Raw genomic sequence first — 15,000 nt, forward strand, 5'->3', positions numbered from 1 at the left:
GCTAATACTTTACTGCTGCTTCTGGGGTACAGAAAACTTCATTTGGTCACAGACACTGCCAGGGATGTCTGTTGTATCACTAAGACATGAACTTGATGCTGCTCACCCTTTTCATGAACGTGAATGAGATTCCAACGTGTCTCAAATGAATCTACATGGCTATCTGGGGTTCTCTTCGGACAACTATTGAACACAAAAGGAAAGGCCGTCCCTGGGTGGGCTTGAACCACCAACCTTTCGGTTAACAGCCGAACGCGCTAACCGATTGCGCCACAGAGACTGTGCCTGCAGTTGTTGCTAAATGATTTTATGGGGATGTATGTGTGTCTTGTGGAGTGAGGAAGTAAGTCTGCTCCAAGAAGTTTAACGCCACTTTTTCCCACAATGAAGCATTCACTGTATGGCAGCAGAGTGGCGCAGCGGAAGCGTGCTGGGCCCATAACCCAGAGGTCGATGGATCGAAACCATCCTCTGCTAGGTGTACGTTGGTTTTTATACCTTGCTTACCATATGGGCCAATTGTCGGCCATAGCCCCTTAAGAGAAAGTGTCATTAGGGCCTTGCTGTAACATAGATAGTAGTGTAACTATTTCAACTAATGTACCCTTCTTAAACTTGAAGGTTGAATACAAACAGAAGCAGAGTGGCGCAGCGGAAGCGTGCTGGGCCCATAACCCAGAGGTCGATGGATCGAAACCATCCTCTGCTAGGCATGAATTCATTTTTGCACCTTGTTTTATCGCATGGGCAAAACGGTTTCCATTGCCCTGTAAGAGAAAGTGTAATAAGGGCCCTGCTGTAACGTACATATTAGGATAGCTAAGACTACTCCTGGGCCGTTCTTGTAGTTGAAGAGATGGGTGAACTGTGACACCGCACTTAAAAAAAAAAAAAAAAAAAAAAAACAGCAAACAGAGAAGCTTCCCCATATTGGAGCATTGGATTTGGTCAAGTCTTAAGCCAATGTGTTGTAGGGCACAAGTAAGCTTTGGGTTAGCAGGAATGGTTGCATGGCCACCTAGCTTTTCATCCTTCCCACCCTTGCCCTGGAATCTTCCAGACTTCAAATTGCTGTCCTTTGCTGTGTGTGTTGCACCAGCATCATCCAGGGGGGCACATGATCTTTCTGAAGTCTTGAATTGAAGTCTGTAAGCAGTATCACCATGTGTCCCACTGCTTACATCTAGCAAAGTAGGCAAATAAGCAAGCTCATTTTTCTCTTGGGTATATTGCAATGGTACATGCTAGGCGAGTTTCAGCATGTAGCGTTGGTGGTATAGTGGTGAGCATAGCTGTCTTCCAAGCAGTTGACCCGGGTTCGATTCCCGGCCAACGCATGTGAGCTTGCTTTTGGCACCCTACAATTCCATGGAAGACAAGACCAAGACAAGATCTCTGAACAGTTAGGACATCCTGCACCTGCTCAGTCTCTGGAGAGGTTCCATTCCGGTGCAGCAGACTCTACGCCAGCTTAAAGTTCTTTCTAAATGGTCAACACTTAATGCAGACACTCTATAATGTTCTAAACAAATAGCTAGCAAGGCACTAAGGCGAGCCTGTCCTTGGGTGGGCTTGAACTGCCTTTCTTTGGCTTGACAGCCGTCGCCAGGCTTTGGGTTCGATCCCCGGCTAATACTTTACTGCTGCTTCTGGGGTACAGAAAACTTCATTTGGTCACAGACACTGCCAGGGATGTCTGTTGTATCACTAAGACATGAACTTGATGCTGCTCACCCTTTTCATGAACGTGAATGAGATTCCAACGTGTCTCAAATGAATCTACATGGCTATCTGGGGTTCTCTTCGGACAACTGTTGAACACAAAAGGAAAGGCCGTCCCTGGGTGGGCTTGAACCACCAACCTTTCGGTTAACAGCCGAACGCGCTAACCGATTGCGCCACAGAGACTGTGCCTGCAGTTGTTGCTAAATGATTTTATGGGGATGTATGTGTGTCTTGTGGAGTGAGGAAGTAAGTCTGCTCCAAGAAGTTTAACGCCACTTTTTCCCACAATGAAGCATTCACTGTATGGCAGCAGAGTGGCGCAGCGGAAGCGTGCTGGGCCCATAACCCAGAGGTCGATGGATCGAAACCATCCTCTGCTAGGTGTACGTTGGTTTTTATACCTTGCTTACAATATGGGCCAATTGTCGGCCATAGCCCCTTAAGAGAAAGTGTCATTAGGTCCTTGCTGTAGCATAGATAGTAGTGTAACTATTTCAACTAATGTACCCTTCTTAAACTTGAAGGTTGAATACAAACAGAAGCAGAGTGGCGCAGCGGAAGCGTGCTGGGCCCATAACCCAGAGGTTAATGGATCGAAACCATCCTCTGCTAGGCATGAATTCATTTTTGCACCTTGCTTTATCGCATGGGCAAAACGGTTTCCATTGCCCTGTAAGAGAAAGTGTAATAAGGGCCCTGCTGTAACGTACATATTAGGGTAGCTAAGACTACTCCTGGGCCGTTCTTGTAGTTGAAGAGATGGGTGAACTGTGACACCGCACTTAAAAAAAAAAAAAAAAAAAAAAAACAGCAAACAGAGAAGCTTCCCCATATTGGAGCATTGGATTTGGTCAAGTCTTAAGCCAATGTGTTGTAGGGCACAAGTAAGCTTTGGGTTAGCAGGAATGGTTGCATGGCCACCTAGCTTTTCATCCTTCCCACCCTTGCCCTGGAATCTTCCAGACTTCAAATTGCTGTCCTTTGCTGTGTGTGTTGCACCAGCATCATCCAGGGGGGCACATGATCTTTCTGAAGTCTTGAATTGAAGTCTGTAAGCAGTATCACCATGTGTCCCACTGCTTACATCTAGCAAAGTAGGCAAATAAGCAAGCTCATTTTTCTCTTGGGTATATTGCAATGGTACATGCTAGGCGAGTTTCAGCATGTAGCGTTGGTGGTATAGTGGTGAGCATAGCTGCCTTCCAAGCAGTTGACCCGGGTTCGGTTCCCAGCCAATGCATGTGAGCTTGCTTTTGGCACCCTACAATTCCATGGAAGACAAGACCAAGACAAGATCTCTGAACAGTTAGGACATCCTGCACCTGCTCAGTCTCTGGAGAGGTTCCATTCCGGTGCAGCAGACTCTACGCCAGCTTAAAGTTCTTTCTAAATGGTCAACACTTAATGCAGACACTCTATAATGTTCTAAACAAATAGCTAGCAAGGCACTAAGGCGAGCCTGTCCTTGGGTGGGCTTGAACTGCCTTTCTTTGGCTTGACAGCCGTCGCCAGGCTTTGGGTTCGATCCCCGGCTAATACTTTACTGCTGCTTCTGGGGTACAGAAAACTTCATTTGGTCACAGACACTGCCAGGGATGTCTGTTGTATCACTAAGACATGAACTTGATGCTGCTCACCCTTTTCATGAACGTGAATGAGATTCCAACGTGTCTCAAATGAATCTACATGGCTATCTGGGGTTCTCTTCGGACAACTGTTGAACACAAAAGGAAAGGCCGTCCCTGGGTGGGCTTGAACCACCAACCTTTCGGTTAACAGCCGAACGCGCTAACCGATTGCGCCACAGAGACTGTGCCTGCAGTTGTTGCTAAATGATTTTATGGGGATGTATGTGTGTCTTGTGGAGTGAGGAAGTAAGTCTGCTCCAAGAAGTTTAACGCCACTTTTTCCCACAATGAAGCATTCACTGTATGGCAGCAGAGTGGCGCAGCGGAAGCGTGCTGGGCCCATAACCCAGAGGTCGATGGATCGAAACCATCCTCTGCTAGGTGTACGTTGGTTTTTATACCTTGCTTACCATATGGGCCAATTGTCGGCCATAGCCCCTTAAGAGAAAGTGTCATTAGGGCCTTGCTGTAACATAGATAGTAGTGTAACTATTTCAACTAATGTACCCTTCTTAAACTTGAAGGTTGAATACAAACAGAAGCAGAGTGGCGCAGCGGAAGCGTGCTGGGCCCATAACCCAGAGGTCGATGGATCGAAACCATCCTCTGCTAGGCATGAATTCATTTTTGCACCTTGTTTTATCGCATGGGCAAAACGGTTTCCATTGCCCTGTAAGAGAAAGTGTAATAAGGGCCCTGCTGTAACGTACATATTAGGATAGCTAAGACTACTCCTGGGCCGTTCTTGTAGTTGAAGAGATGGGTGAACTGTGACACCGCACTTAAAAAAAAAAAAAAAAAAAAAACAGCAAACAGAGAAGCTTCCCCATATTGGAGCATTGGATTTGGTCAAGTCTTAAGCCAATGTGTTGTAGGGCACAAGTAAGCTTTGGGTTAGCAGGAATGGTTGCATGGCCACCTAGCTTTTCATCCTTCCCACCCTTGCCCTGGAATCTTCCAGACTTCAAATTGCTGTCCTTTGCTGTGTGTGTTGCACCAGCATCATCCAGGGGGGCACATGATCTTTCTGAAGTCTTGAATTGAAGTCTGTAAGCAGTATCACCATGTGTCCCACTGCTTACATCTAGCAAAGTAGGCAAATAAGCAAGCTCATTTTTCTCTTGGGTATATTGCAATGGTACATGCTAGGCGAGTTTCAGCATGTAGCGTTGGTGGTATAGTGGTGAGCATAGCTGTCTTCCAAGCAGTTGACCCGGGTTCGATTCCCGGCCAACGCATGTGAGCTTGCTTTTGGCACCCTACAATTCCATGGAAGACAAGACCAAGACAAGATCTCTGAACAGTTAGGACATCCTGCACCTGCTCAGTCTCTGGAGAGGTTCCATTCCGGTGCAGCAGACTCTACGCCAGCTTAAAGTTCTTTCTAAATGGTCAACACTTAATGCAGACACTCTATAATGTTCTAAACAAATAGCTAGCAAGGCACTAAGGCGAGCCTGTCCTTGGGTGGGCTTGAACTGCCTTTCTTTGGCTTGACAGCCGTCGCCAGGCTTTGGGTTCGATCCCCGGCTAATACTTTACTGCTGCTTCTGGGGTACAGAAAACTTCATTTGGTCACAGACACTGCCAGGGATGTCTGTTGTATCACTAAGACATGAACTTGATGCTGCTCACCCTTTTCATGAACGTGAATGAGATTCCAACGTGTCTCAAATGAATCTACATGGCTATCTGGGGTTCTCTTCGGACAACTGTTGAACACAAAAGGAAAGGCCGTCCCTGGGTGGGCTTGAACCACCAACCTTTCGGTTAACAGCCGAACGCGCTAACCGATTGCGCCACAGAGACTGTGCCTGCAGTTGTTGCTAAATGATTTTATGGGGATGTATGTGTGTCTTGTGGAGTGAGGAAGTAAGTCTGCTCCAAGAAGTTTAACGCCACTTTTTCCCACAATGAAGCATTCACTGTATGGCAGCAGAGTGGCGCAGCGGAAGCGTGCTGGGCCCATAACCCAGAGGTCGATGGATCGAAACCATCCTCTGCTAGGTGTACGTTGGTTTTTATACCTTGCTTACCATATGGGCCAATTGTCGGCCATAGCCCCTTAAGAGAAAGTGTCATTAGGGCCTTGCTGTAACATAGATAGTAGTGTAACTATTTCAACTAATGTACCCTTCTTAAACTTGAAGGTTGAATACAAACAGAAGCAGAGTGGCGCAGCGGAAGCGTGCTGGGCCCATAACCCAGAGGTCAATGGATCGAAACCATCCTCTGCTAGGCATGAATTCATTTTTGCACCTTGCTTTATCGCATGGGCAAAACGGTTTCCATTGCCCTGTAAGAGAAAGTGTAATAAGGGCCCTGCTGTAACGTACATATTAGGGTAGCTAAGACTACTCCTGGGCCGTTCTTGTAGTTGAAGAGATGGGTGAACTGTGACACCGCACTTAAAAAAAAAAAAAAAAAAAAAAAAACAGCAAACAGAGAAGCTTCCCCATATTGGAGCATTGGATTTGGTCAAGTCTTAAAGAGACTCTGTAACATTAAAAAGATCCCCTGGGGGGTACTCACCTCGGGTGGGGGAAGCCTCCGGATCCTAATGAGGCTTCCCACGCCGTCCTCTGTCCCACGGGGGTCTCTCCGCAGCCCTCCGAACAGCCGGCGACTGTGCCGACTGTTAGTTTAATATTTACCTTTGCTGGCTCCAGCGGGGGGCGCTGTGGAGGCTTTCCGTTCCGAACTACACGGAAATACCCGATCTCAGTCGGGTCCGCTCTACTGCGCAGGCGCCGGAAACTTGCGCCTGCGCAGTAGAGCAGACCCGACGGCGATCGGGTATTTCCGTGTAGTTCGGAGCCGACAGCCGTCAGAGCGCCTGCGCTGGAGCCAGGAAGGTAAATAATGACGTCACCGCTGCCCGGACTCCACGGAGGGCTGCAGCGAGACCCCTGACGGATGGAGGACGGCGTGGGAAGCCTCATTAGGATCCGGAGGCTTCCCCCACCCGAGGTGAGTACCCCCCAGGGGATCTTTTTATGTTACAGATCCTCTTTAAGCCAATGTGTTGTAGGGCACAAGTAAGCTTTGGGTTAGCAGGAATGGTTGCATGGCCACCTAGCTTTTCATCCTTCCCACCCTTGCCCTGGAATCTTCCAGACTTCAAATTGCTGTCCTTTGCTGTGTGTGTTGCACCAGCATCATCCAGGGGGGCACATGATCTTTCTGAAGTCTTGAATTGAAGTCTGTAAGCAGTATCACCATGTGTCCCACTGCTTACATCTAGCAAAGTAGGCAAATAAGCAAGCTCATTTTTCTCTTGGGTATATTGCAATGGTACATGCTAGGCGAGTTTCAGCATGTAGCGTTGGTGGTATAGTGGTGAGCATAGCTGTCTTCCAAGCAGTTGACCCGGGTTCGATTCCCGGCCAACGCATGTGAGCTTGCTTTTGGCACCCTACAATTCCATGGAAGACAAGACCAAGACAAGATCTCTGAACAGTTAGGACATCCTGCACCTGCTCAGTCTCTGGAGAGGTTCCATTCCGGTGCAGCAGACTCTACGCCAGCTTAAAGTTCTTTCTAAATGGTCAACACTTAATGCAGACACTCTATAATGTTCTAAACAAATAGCTAGCAAGGCACTAAGGCGAGCCTGTCCTTGGGTGGGCTTGAACTGCCTTTCTTTGGCTTGACAGCCGTCGCCAGGCTTTGGGTTCGATCCCCGGCTAATACTTTACTGCTGCTTCTGGGGTACAGAAAACTTCATTTGGTCACAGACACTGCCAGGGATGTCTGTTGTATCACTAAGACATGAACTTGATGCTGCTCACCCTTTTCATGAACGTGAATGAGATTCCAACGTGTCTCAAATGAATCTACATGGCTATCTGGGGTTCTCTTCGGACAACTGTTGAACACAAAAGGAAAGGCCGTCCCTGGGTGGGCTTGAACCACCAACCTTTCGGTTAACAGCCGAACGCGCTAACCGATTGCGCCACAGAGACTGTGCCTGCAGTTGTTGCTAAATGATTTTATGGGGATGTATGTGTGTCTTGTGGAGTGAGGAAGTAAGTCTGCTCCAAGAAGTTTAACGCCACTTTTTCCCACAATGAAGCATTCACTGTATGGCAGCAGAGTGGCGCAGCGGAAGCGTGCTGGGCCCATAACCCAGAGGTCGATGGATCGAAACCATCCTCTGCTAGGTGTACGTTGGTTTTTATACCTTGCTTACCATATGGGCCAATTGTCGGCCATAGCCCCTTAAGAGAAAGTGTCATTAGGGCCTTGCTGTAACATAGATAGTAGTGTAACTATTTCAACTAATGTACCCTTCTTAAACTTGAAGGTTGAATACAAACAGAAGCAGAGTGGCGCAGCGGAAGCGTGCTGGGCCCATAACCCAGAGGTCAATGGATCGAAACCATCCTCTGCTAGGCATGAATTCATTTTTGCACCTTGCTTTATCGCATGGGCAAAACGGTTTCCATTGCCCTGTAAGAGAAAGTGTAATAAGGGCCCTGCTGTAACGTACATATTAGGGTAGCTAAGACTACTCCTGGGCCGTTCTTGTAGTTGAAGAGATGGGTGAACTGTGACACCGCACTTAAAAAAAAAAAAAAAAAAAAAAAAACAGCAAACAGAGAAGCTTCCCCATATTGGAGCATTGGATTTGGTCAAGTCTTAAAGAGACTCTGTAACATTAAAAAGATCCCCTGGGGGGTACTCACCTCGGGTGGGGGAAGCCTCCGGATCCTAATGAGGCTTCCCACGCCGTCCTCTGTCCCACGGGGGTCTCTCCGCAGCCCTCCGAACAGCCGGCGACTGTGCCGACTGTTAGTTTAATATTTACCTTTGCTGGCTCCAGCGGGGGGCGCTGTGGAGGCTTTCCGTTCCGAACTACACGGAAATACCCGATCTCAGTCGGGTCCGCTCTACTGCGCAGGCGCCGGAAACTTGCGCCTGCGCAGTAGAGCAGACCCGACGGCGATCGGGTATTTCCGTGTAGTTCGGAGCCGACAGCCGTCAGAGCGCCTGCGCTGGAGCCAGGAAGGTAAATAATGACGTCACCGCTGCCCGGACTCCACGGAGGGCTGCAGCGAGACCCCTGACGGATGGAGGACGGCGTGGGAAGCCTCATTAGGATCCGGAGGCTTCCCCCACCCGAGGTGAGTACCCCCCAGGGGATCTTTTTATGTTACAGATCCTCTTTAAGCCAATGTGTTGTAGGGCACAAGTAAGCTTTGGGTTAGCAGGAATGGTTGCATGGCCACCTAGCTTTTCATCCTTCCCACCCTTGCCCTGGAATCTTCCAGACTTCAAATTGCTGTCCTTTGCTGTGTGTGTTGCACCAGCATCATCCAGGGGGGCACATGATCTTTCTGAAGTCTTGAATTGAAGTCTGTAAGCAGTATCACCATGTGTCCCACTGCTTACATCTAGCAAAGTAGGCAAATAAGCAAGCTCATTTTTCTCTTGGGTATATTGCAATGGTACATGCTAGGCGAGTTTCAGCATGTAGCGTTGGTGGTATAGTGGTGAGCATAGCTGCCTTCCAAGCAGTTGACCTGGGTTCGATTCCCGGCCAACGCATGTGAGCTTGCTTTTGGCACCCTACAATTCCATGGAAGACAAGACCAAGACAAGATCTCTGAACAGTTAGGACATCCTGCACCTGCTCAGTCTCTGGAGAGGTTCCATTCCGGTGCAGCAGACTCTACGCCAGCTTAAAGTTCTTTCTAAATGGTCAACACTTAATGCAGACACTCTATAATGTTCTAAACAAATAGCTAGCAAGGCACTAAGGCGAGCCTGTCCTTGGGTGGGCTTGAACTGCCTTTCTTTGGCTTGACAGCCGTCGCCAGGCTTTGGGTTCGATCCCCGGCTAATACTTTACTGCTGCTTCTGGGGTACAGAAAACTTCATTTGGTCACAGACTCTGCCAGGGATGTCTGTTGTATCACTAAGACATGAACTTGATGCTGCTCACCCTTTTCATGAACGTGAATGAGATTCCAACGTGTCTCAAATGAATCTACATGGCTATCTGGGGTTCTCTTCGGACAACTGTTGAACACAAAAGGAAAGGCCGTCCCTGAGTGGGCTTGAACCACCAACCTTTCGGTTAACAGCCGAACGCGCTAACCGATTGCGCCACAGAGACTGTGCCTGCAGTTGTTGCTAAATGATTTTATGGGGATGTATGTGTGTCTTGTGGAGTGAGGAAGTAAGTCTGCTCCAAGAAGTTTAACGCCACTTTTTCCCACAATGAAGCATTCACTGTATGGCAGCAGAGTGGCGCCGCGGAAGCGTGCTGGGCCCATAACCCAGAGGTCGATGGATCGAAACCATCCTCTGCTAGGTGTACGTTGGTTTTTATACCTTGCTTACCATATGGGCCAATTGTCGGCCATAGCCCCTTAAGAGAAAGTGTCATTAGGGCCTTGCTGTAACATAGATAGTAGTGTAACTATTTCAACTAATGTACCCTTCTTAAACTTGAAGGTTGAATACAAACAGAAGCAGAGTGGCGCAGCGGAAGCGTGCTGGGCCCATAACCCAGAGGTCGATGGATCGAAACCATCCTCTGCTAGGCATGAATTCATTTTTGCACCTTGCTTTATCGCATGGGCAAAACGGTTTCCATTGCCCTGTAAGAGAAAGTGTAATAAGGGCCCTGCTGTAACGTACATATTAGGGTAGCTAAGACTACTCCTGGGCCGTTCTTGTAGTTGAAGAGATGGGTGAACTGTGACACCGCACTTAAAAAAAAAAAAAAAAAAAAAAAAAAAACAGCAAACAGAGAAGCTTCCCCATATTGGAGCATTGGATTTGGTCAAGTCTTAAGCCAATGTGTTGTAGGGCACAAGTAAGCTTTGGGTTAGCAGGAATGGTTGCATGGCCACCTAGCTTTTCATCCTTCCCACCCTTGCCCTGGAATCTTCCAGACTTCAAATTGCTGTCCTTTGCTGTGTGTGTTGCACCAGCATCATCCAGGGGGGCACATGATCTTTCTGAAGTCTTGAATTGAAGTCTGTAAGCAGTATCACCATGTGTCCCACTGCTTACATCTAGCAAAGTAGGCAAATAAGCAAGCTCATTTTTCTCTTGGGTATATTGCAATGGTACATGCTAGGCGAGTTTCAGCATGTAGCGTTGGTGGTATAGTGGTGAGCATAGCTGCCTTCCAAACAGTTGACCCGGGTTCGATTCCCGGCCAACGCATGTGAGCTTGCTTTTGGCACCCTACAATTCCATGGAAGACAAGACCAAGACAAGATCTCTGAACAGTTAGGACATCCTGCACCTGCTCAGTCTCTGGAGAGGTTCCATTCCGGTGCAGCAGACTCTACGCCAGCTTAAAGTTCTTTCTAAATGGTCAACACTTAATGCAGACACTCTATAATGTTCTAAACAAATAGCTAGCAAGGCACTAAGGCGAGCCTGTCCTTGGGTGGGCTTGAACTGCCTTTCTTTGGCTTGACAGCCGTCGCCAGGCTTTGGGTTCGATCCCCGGCTAATACTTTACTGCTGCTTCTGGGGTACAGAAAACTTCATTTGGTCACAGACACTGCCAGGGATGTCTGTTGTATCACTAAGACATGAACTTGATGCTGCTCACCCTTTTCATGAACGTGAATGAGATTCCAACGTGTCTCAAATGAATCTACATGGCTATCTGGGGTTCTCTTCGGACAACTGTTGAACACAAAAGGAAAGGCCGTCCCTGAGTGGGCTTGAACCACCAACCTTTCGGTTAACAGCCGAACGCGCTAACCGATTGCGCCACAGAGACTGTGCCTGCAGTTGTTGCTAAATGATTTTATGGGGATGTATGTGTGTCTTGTGGAGTGAGGAAGTAAGTCTGCTCCAAGAAGTTTAACGCCACTTTTTCCCACAATGAAGCATTCACTGTATGGCAGCAGAGTGGCGCAGCGGAAGCGTGCTGGGCCCATAACCCAGAGGTCGATGGATTGAAACCATCCTCTGCTAGGTGTACGTTGGTTTTCATACCTTGCTTACCATATGGGCCAATTGTCGGCCATAGCCCCTTAAGAGAAAGTGTCATTAGGGCCTTGCTGTAACATAGATAGTAGTGTAACTATTTCAACTAATGTACCCTTCTTAAACTTGAAGGTTGAATACAAGCAGACGCAGAGTGGCGCAGCGGAAGCGTGCTGGGCCCATAACCCAGAGGTCGATGGATCGAAACCATCCTCTGCTAGGCATGAATTCATTTTTGCACCTTGCTTTATCGCATGGGCAAAACGGTTTCCATTGCCCTGTAAGAGAAAGTGTAATAAGGGCCCTGCTGTAACGTACATATTAGGGTAGCTAAGACTACTCCTGGGCCGTTCTTGTAGTTGAAGAGATGGGTGAACTGTGACACCGCACTTAAAAAAAAAAAAAAAAAAAAAAAAACAGCAAACAGAGAAGCTTCCCCATATTGGAGCATTGGATTTGGTCAAGTCTTAAGCCAATGTGTTGTAGGGCACAAGTAAGCTTTGGGTTAGCAGGAATGGTTGCATGGCCACCTAGCTTTTCATCCTTCCCACCCTTGCCCTGGAATCTTCCAGACTTCAAATTGCTGTCCTTTGCTGTGTGTGTTGCACCAGCATCATCCAGGGGGGCACATGATCTTTCTGAAGTCTTGAATTGAAGTCTGTAAGCAGTATCACCATGTGTCCCACTGCTTACATCTAGCAAAGTAGGCAAATAAGCAAGCTCATTTTTCTCTTGGGTATATTGCAATGGTACATGCTAGGCGAGTTTCAGCATGTAGCGTTGGTGGTATAGTGGTGAGCATAGCTGCCTTCCAAGCAGTTGACCCGGGTTCGATTCCCGGCCAACGCATGTGAGCTTGCTTTTGGCACCCTACAATTCCATGGAAGACAAGACCAAGACAAGATCTCTGAACAGTTAGGACATCCTGCACCTGCTCAGTCTCTGGAGAGGTTCCATTCCGGTGCAGCAGACTCTACGCCAGCTTAAAGTTCTTTCTAAATGGTCAACACTTAATGCAGACACTCTATAATGTTCTAAACAAATAGCTAGCAAGGCACTAAGGCGAGCCTGTCCTTGGGTGGGCTTGAACTGCCTTTCTTTGGCTTGACAGCCGTCGCCAGGCTTTGGGTTCGATCCCCGGCTAATACTTTACTGCTGCTTCTGGGGTACAGAAAACTTCATTTGGTCACAGACACTGCCAGGGATGTCTGTTGTATCACTAAGACATGAACTTGATGCTGCTCACCCTTTTCATGAACGTGAATGAGATTCCAACGTGTCTCAAATGAATCTACATGGCTATCTGGGGTTCTCTTCGGACAACTGTTGAACACAAAAGGAAAGGCCGTCCCTGGGTGGGCTTGAACCACCAACCTTTCGGTTAACAGCCGAACGCGCTAACCGATTGTGCCACAGAGACTGTGCCTGCAGTTGTTGCTAAATGATTTTATGGTGATGTATGTGTGTCTTGTGGAGTGAGGAAGTAAGTCTGTTCCAAGAAGTTTAACGCCACTTTTTCCCACAATGAAGCATTCACTGTATGGCAGCAGAGTGGCGCAGCGGAAGCGTGCTGGGCCCATAACCCAGAGGTCGATGGATCGAAACCATCCTCTGCTAGGTGTACGTTGGTTTTTATACCTTGCTTACCATATGGGCCAATTGTCGGCCATAGCCCCTTAAGAGAAAGTGTCATTAGGGCCTTGCTGTAACATAGATAGTAGTGTAACTATTTCAACTAATGTACCCTTCTTAAACTTGAAGGTTGAATACAAACAGAAGCAGAGTGGCGCAGCGGAAGCGTGCTGGGCCCATAACCCAGAGGTCGATGGATCGAAACCATCCTCTGCTAGGCATGAATTCATTTTTGCACCTTGCTTTATCGCATGGGCAAAACGGTTTCCATTGCCCTGTAAGAGAAAGTGTAATAAGGGCCCTGCTGTAACGTACATATTAGGGTAGCTAAGACTACTCCTGGGCCGTTCTTGTAGTTGAAGAGATGGGTGAACTGTGACACCGCACTTAAAAAAAAAAAAAAAAAAAAAAAACAGCAAACAGAGAAGCTTCCCCATATTGGAGCATTGGATTTGGTCAAGTCTTAAGCCAATGTGTTGTAGGGCACAAGTAAGCTTTGGGTTAGCAGGAATGGTTGCATGGCCACCTAGCTTTTCATCCTTCCCACCCTTGCCCTGGAATCTTCCAGACTTCAAATTGCTGTCCTTTGCTGTGTGTGTTGCACCAGCATCATCCAGGGGGGCACATGATCTTTCTGAAGTCTTGAATTGAAGTCTGTAAGCAGTATCACCATGTGTCCCACTGCTTACATCTAGCAAAGTAGGCAAATAAGCAAGCTCATTTTTCTCTTGGGTATATTGCAATGGTACATGCTAGGCGAGTTTCAGCATGTAGCGTTGGTGGTATAGTGGTGAGCATAGCTGCCTTCCAAGCAGTTGACCCGGGTTCGATTCCCGGCCAACGCATGTGAGCTTGCTTTTGGCACCCTACAATTCCATGGAAGACAAGACCAAGACAAGATCTCTGAACAGTTAGGACATCCTGCACCTGCTCAGTCTCTGGAGAGGTTCCATTCCGGTGCAGCAGACTCTACGCCAGCTTAAAGTTCTTTCTAAATGGTCAACACTTAATGCAGACACTCTATAATGTTCTAAACAAATAGCAAGCAAGGCACTAAGGCGAGCCTGTCCTTGGGTGGGCTTGAACTGCCTTTCTTTGGCTTGACAGCCGTCGCCAGGCTTTGGGTTCGATCCCCGGCTAATACTTTACTGCTGCTTCTGGGGTACAGAAAACTTCATTTGGTCACAGACACTGCCAGGGATGTCTGTTGTATCACTAAGACATGAACTTGATGCTGCTCACCCTTTTCATGAACGTGAATGAGATTCCAACGTGTCTCAAATGAATCTACATGGCTATCTGGGGTTCTCTTCGGACAACTGTTGAACACAAAAGGAAAGGCCGTCCCTGGGTGGGCTTGAACCACCAACCTTTCAGTTAACAGCCGAACGCGCTAACCGATTGCGCCACAGAGACTGGGCCTGCAGTTGTTGCTAAATGATTTTATGGGGATGTATGTGTGTGTCTTGTGGAGTGAGGAAGTAAGTCTGCTCCAAGAAGTTTAACGCCACTTTTTCCCACAATGAAGCATTCACTGTATGGCAGCAGAGTGGCGCAGCGGAAGCGTGCTGGGCCCATAACCCAGAGGTCGATGGATCGAAACCATCCTCTGCTAGGTGTACGTTGGTTTTTATACCTTGCTTACCATATGGGCCAATTGTCGGCCATAGCCCCTTAAGAGAAAGTGTCATTAGGGCCTTGCTGTAACATAGATAGTAGTGTAACTATTTCAACTAATGTACCCTTCTTAAACTTGAAGGTTGAATACAAACAGAAGCAGAGTGGTGCAGCGGAAGCGTGCTGGGCCCATAACCCAGAGGTCGATGGATCGAAACCATCCTCTGCTAGGCATGAATTCATTTTTGCACCTTGTTTTATCGCATGGGCAAAACGGTTTCCATTGCCCTGTAAGAGAAAGTGTAATAAGGGCCCTGCTGTAACGTACATATTAGGATAGCTAAGACTACTCCTGGGCCGTTCTTGTAGTTGAAGAGATGGGTGAACTGTGACACCGCACTTAAAAAAAAAAAAAAAAAAAAAAACAGCAAACAGA

The 15,000-nt window shown here is 47.7% G+C and overlaps 16 non-coding genes across 16 annotated transcripts; 7 read left to right on the forward strand and 9 right to left on the reverse strand.

Annotated features, from left to right (window-relative positions):
• Window positions 1–206: 206 nt before the first annotated feature.
• On the reverse strand, window positions 207–280 carry TRNAN-GUU (transfer RNA asparagine (anticodon GUU)). The gene has a single exon. It is a non-coding gene; the product is annotated as a tRNA-Asn (tRNA).
• A 985-nt stretch (window positions 281–1,265) lies between these two features.
• On the forward strand, window positions 1,266–1,337 carry TRNAG-UCC (transfer RNA glycine (anticodon UCC)). Its single transcript has one exon. It is a non-coding gene; the product is annotated as a tRNA-Gly (tRNA).
• Window positions 1,338–1,834: 497 nt separating this feature from the next.
• TRNAN-GUU (transfer RNA asparagine (anticodon GUU)) lies at window positions 1,835–1,908 on the reverse strand. The gene has a single exon. It is a non-coding gene; the product is annotated as a tRNA-Asn (tRNA).
• Window positions 1,909–3,462: 1,554 nt separating this feature from the next.
• On the reverse strand, window positions 3,463–3,536 carry TRNAN-GUU (transfer RNA asparagine (anticodon GUU)). Its single transcript has one exon. It is a non-coding gene; the product is annotated as a tRNA-Asn (tRNA).
• A 983-nt stretch (window positions 3,537–4,519) lies between these two features.
• TRNAG-UCC (transfer RNA glycine (anticodon UCC)) lies at window positions 4,520–4,591 on the forward strand. The gene has a single exon. It is a non-coding gene; the product is annotated as a tRNA-Gly (tRNA).
• Window positions 4,592–5,088: 497 nt separating this feature from the next.
• Window positions 5,089–5,162, reverse strand: TRNAN-GUU (transfer RNA asparagine (anticodon GUU)). The gene has a single exon. It is a non-coding gene; the product is annotated as a tRNA-Asn (tRNA).
• A 1,513-nt stretch (window positions 5,163–6,675) lies between these two features.
• TRNAG-UCC (transfer RNA glycine (anticodon UCC)) lies at window positions 6,676–6,747 on the forward strand. Its single transcript has one exon. It is a non-coding gene; the product is annotated as a tRNA-Gly (tRNA).
• Window positions 6,748–7,244: 497 nt separating this feature from the next.
• On the reverse strand, window positions 7,245–7,318 carry TRNAN-GUU (transfer RNA asparagine (anticodon GUU)). Its single transcript has one exon. It is a non-coding gene; the product is annotated as a tRNA-Asn (tRNA).
• A 1,513-nt stretch (window positions 7,319–8,831) lies between these two features.
• TRNAG-UCC (transfer RNA glycine (anticodon UCC)) lies at window positions 8,832–8,903 on the forward strand. Its single transcript has one exon. It is a non-coding gene; the product is annotated as a tRNA-Gly (tRNA).
• Window positions 8,904–9,400: 497 nt separating this feature from the next.
• Window positions 9,401–9,474, reverse strand: TRNAN-GUU (transfer RNA asparagine (anticodon GUU)). Its single transcript has one exon. It is a non-coding gene; the product is annotated as a tRNA-Asn (tRNA).
• Window positions 9,475–10,463: 989 nt separating this feature from the next.
• Window positions 10,464–10,535, forward strand: TRNAG-UCC (transfer RNA glycine (anticodon UCC)). Its single transcript has one exon. It is a non-coding gene; the product is annotated as a tRNA-Gly (tRNA).
• A 497-nt stretch (window positions 10,536–11,032) lies between these two features.
• On the reverse strand, window positions 11,033–11,106 carry TRNAN-GUU (transfer RNA asparagine (anticodon GUU)). The gene has a single exon. It is a non-coding gene; the product is annotated as a tRNA-Asn (tRNA).
• A 986-nt stretch (window positions 11,107–12,092) lies between these two features.
• On the forward strand, window positions 12,093–12,164 carry TRNAG-UCC (transfer RNA glycine (anticodon UCC)). Its single transcript has one exon. It is a non-coding gene; the product is annotated as a tRNA-Gly (tRNA).
• A 497-nt stretch (window positions 12,165–12,661) lies between these two features.
• TRNAN-GUU (transfer RNA asparagine (anticodon GUU)) lies at window positions 12,662–12,735 on the reverse strand. Its single transcript has one exon. It is a non-coding gene; the product is annotated as a tRNA-Asn (tRNA).
• Window positions 12,736–13,720: 985 nt separating this feature from the next.
• On the forward strand, window positions 13,721–13,792 carry TRNAG-UCC (transfer RNA glycine (anticodon UCC)). Its single transcript has one exon. It is a non-coding gene; the product is annotated as a tRNA-Gly (tRNA).
• Window positions 13,793–14,289: 497 nt separating this feature from the next.
• Window positions 14,290–14,363, reverse strand: TRNAN-GUU (transfer RNA asparagine (anticodon GUU)). Its single transcript has one exon. It is a non-coding gene; the product is annotated as a tRNA-Asn (tRNA).
• Window positions 14,364–15,000: the final 637 nt, after the last annotated feature.

This window comes from Hyperolius riggenbachi, chromosome 4 (assembly GCF_040937935.1).
Source record: "Hyperolius riggenbachi isolate aHypRig1 chromosome 4, aHypRig1.pri, whole genome shotgun sequence".
Classification (NCBI taxonomy): domain Eukaryota; kingdom Metazoa; phylum Chordata; class Amphibia; order Anura; family Hyperoliidae; genus Hyperolius; species Hyperolius riggenbachi.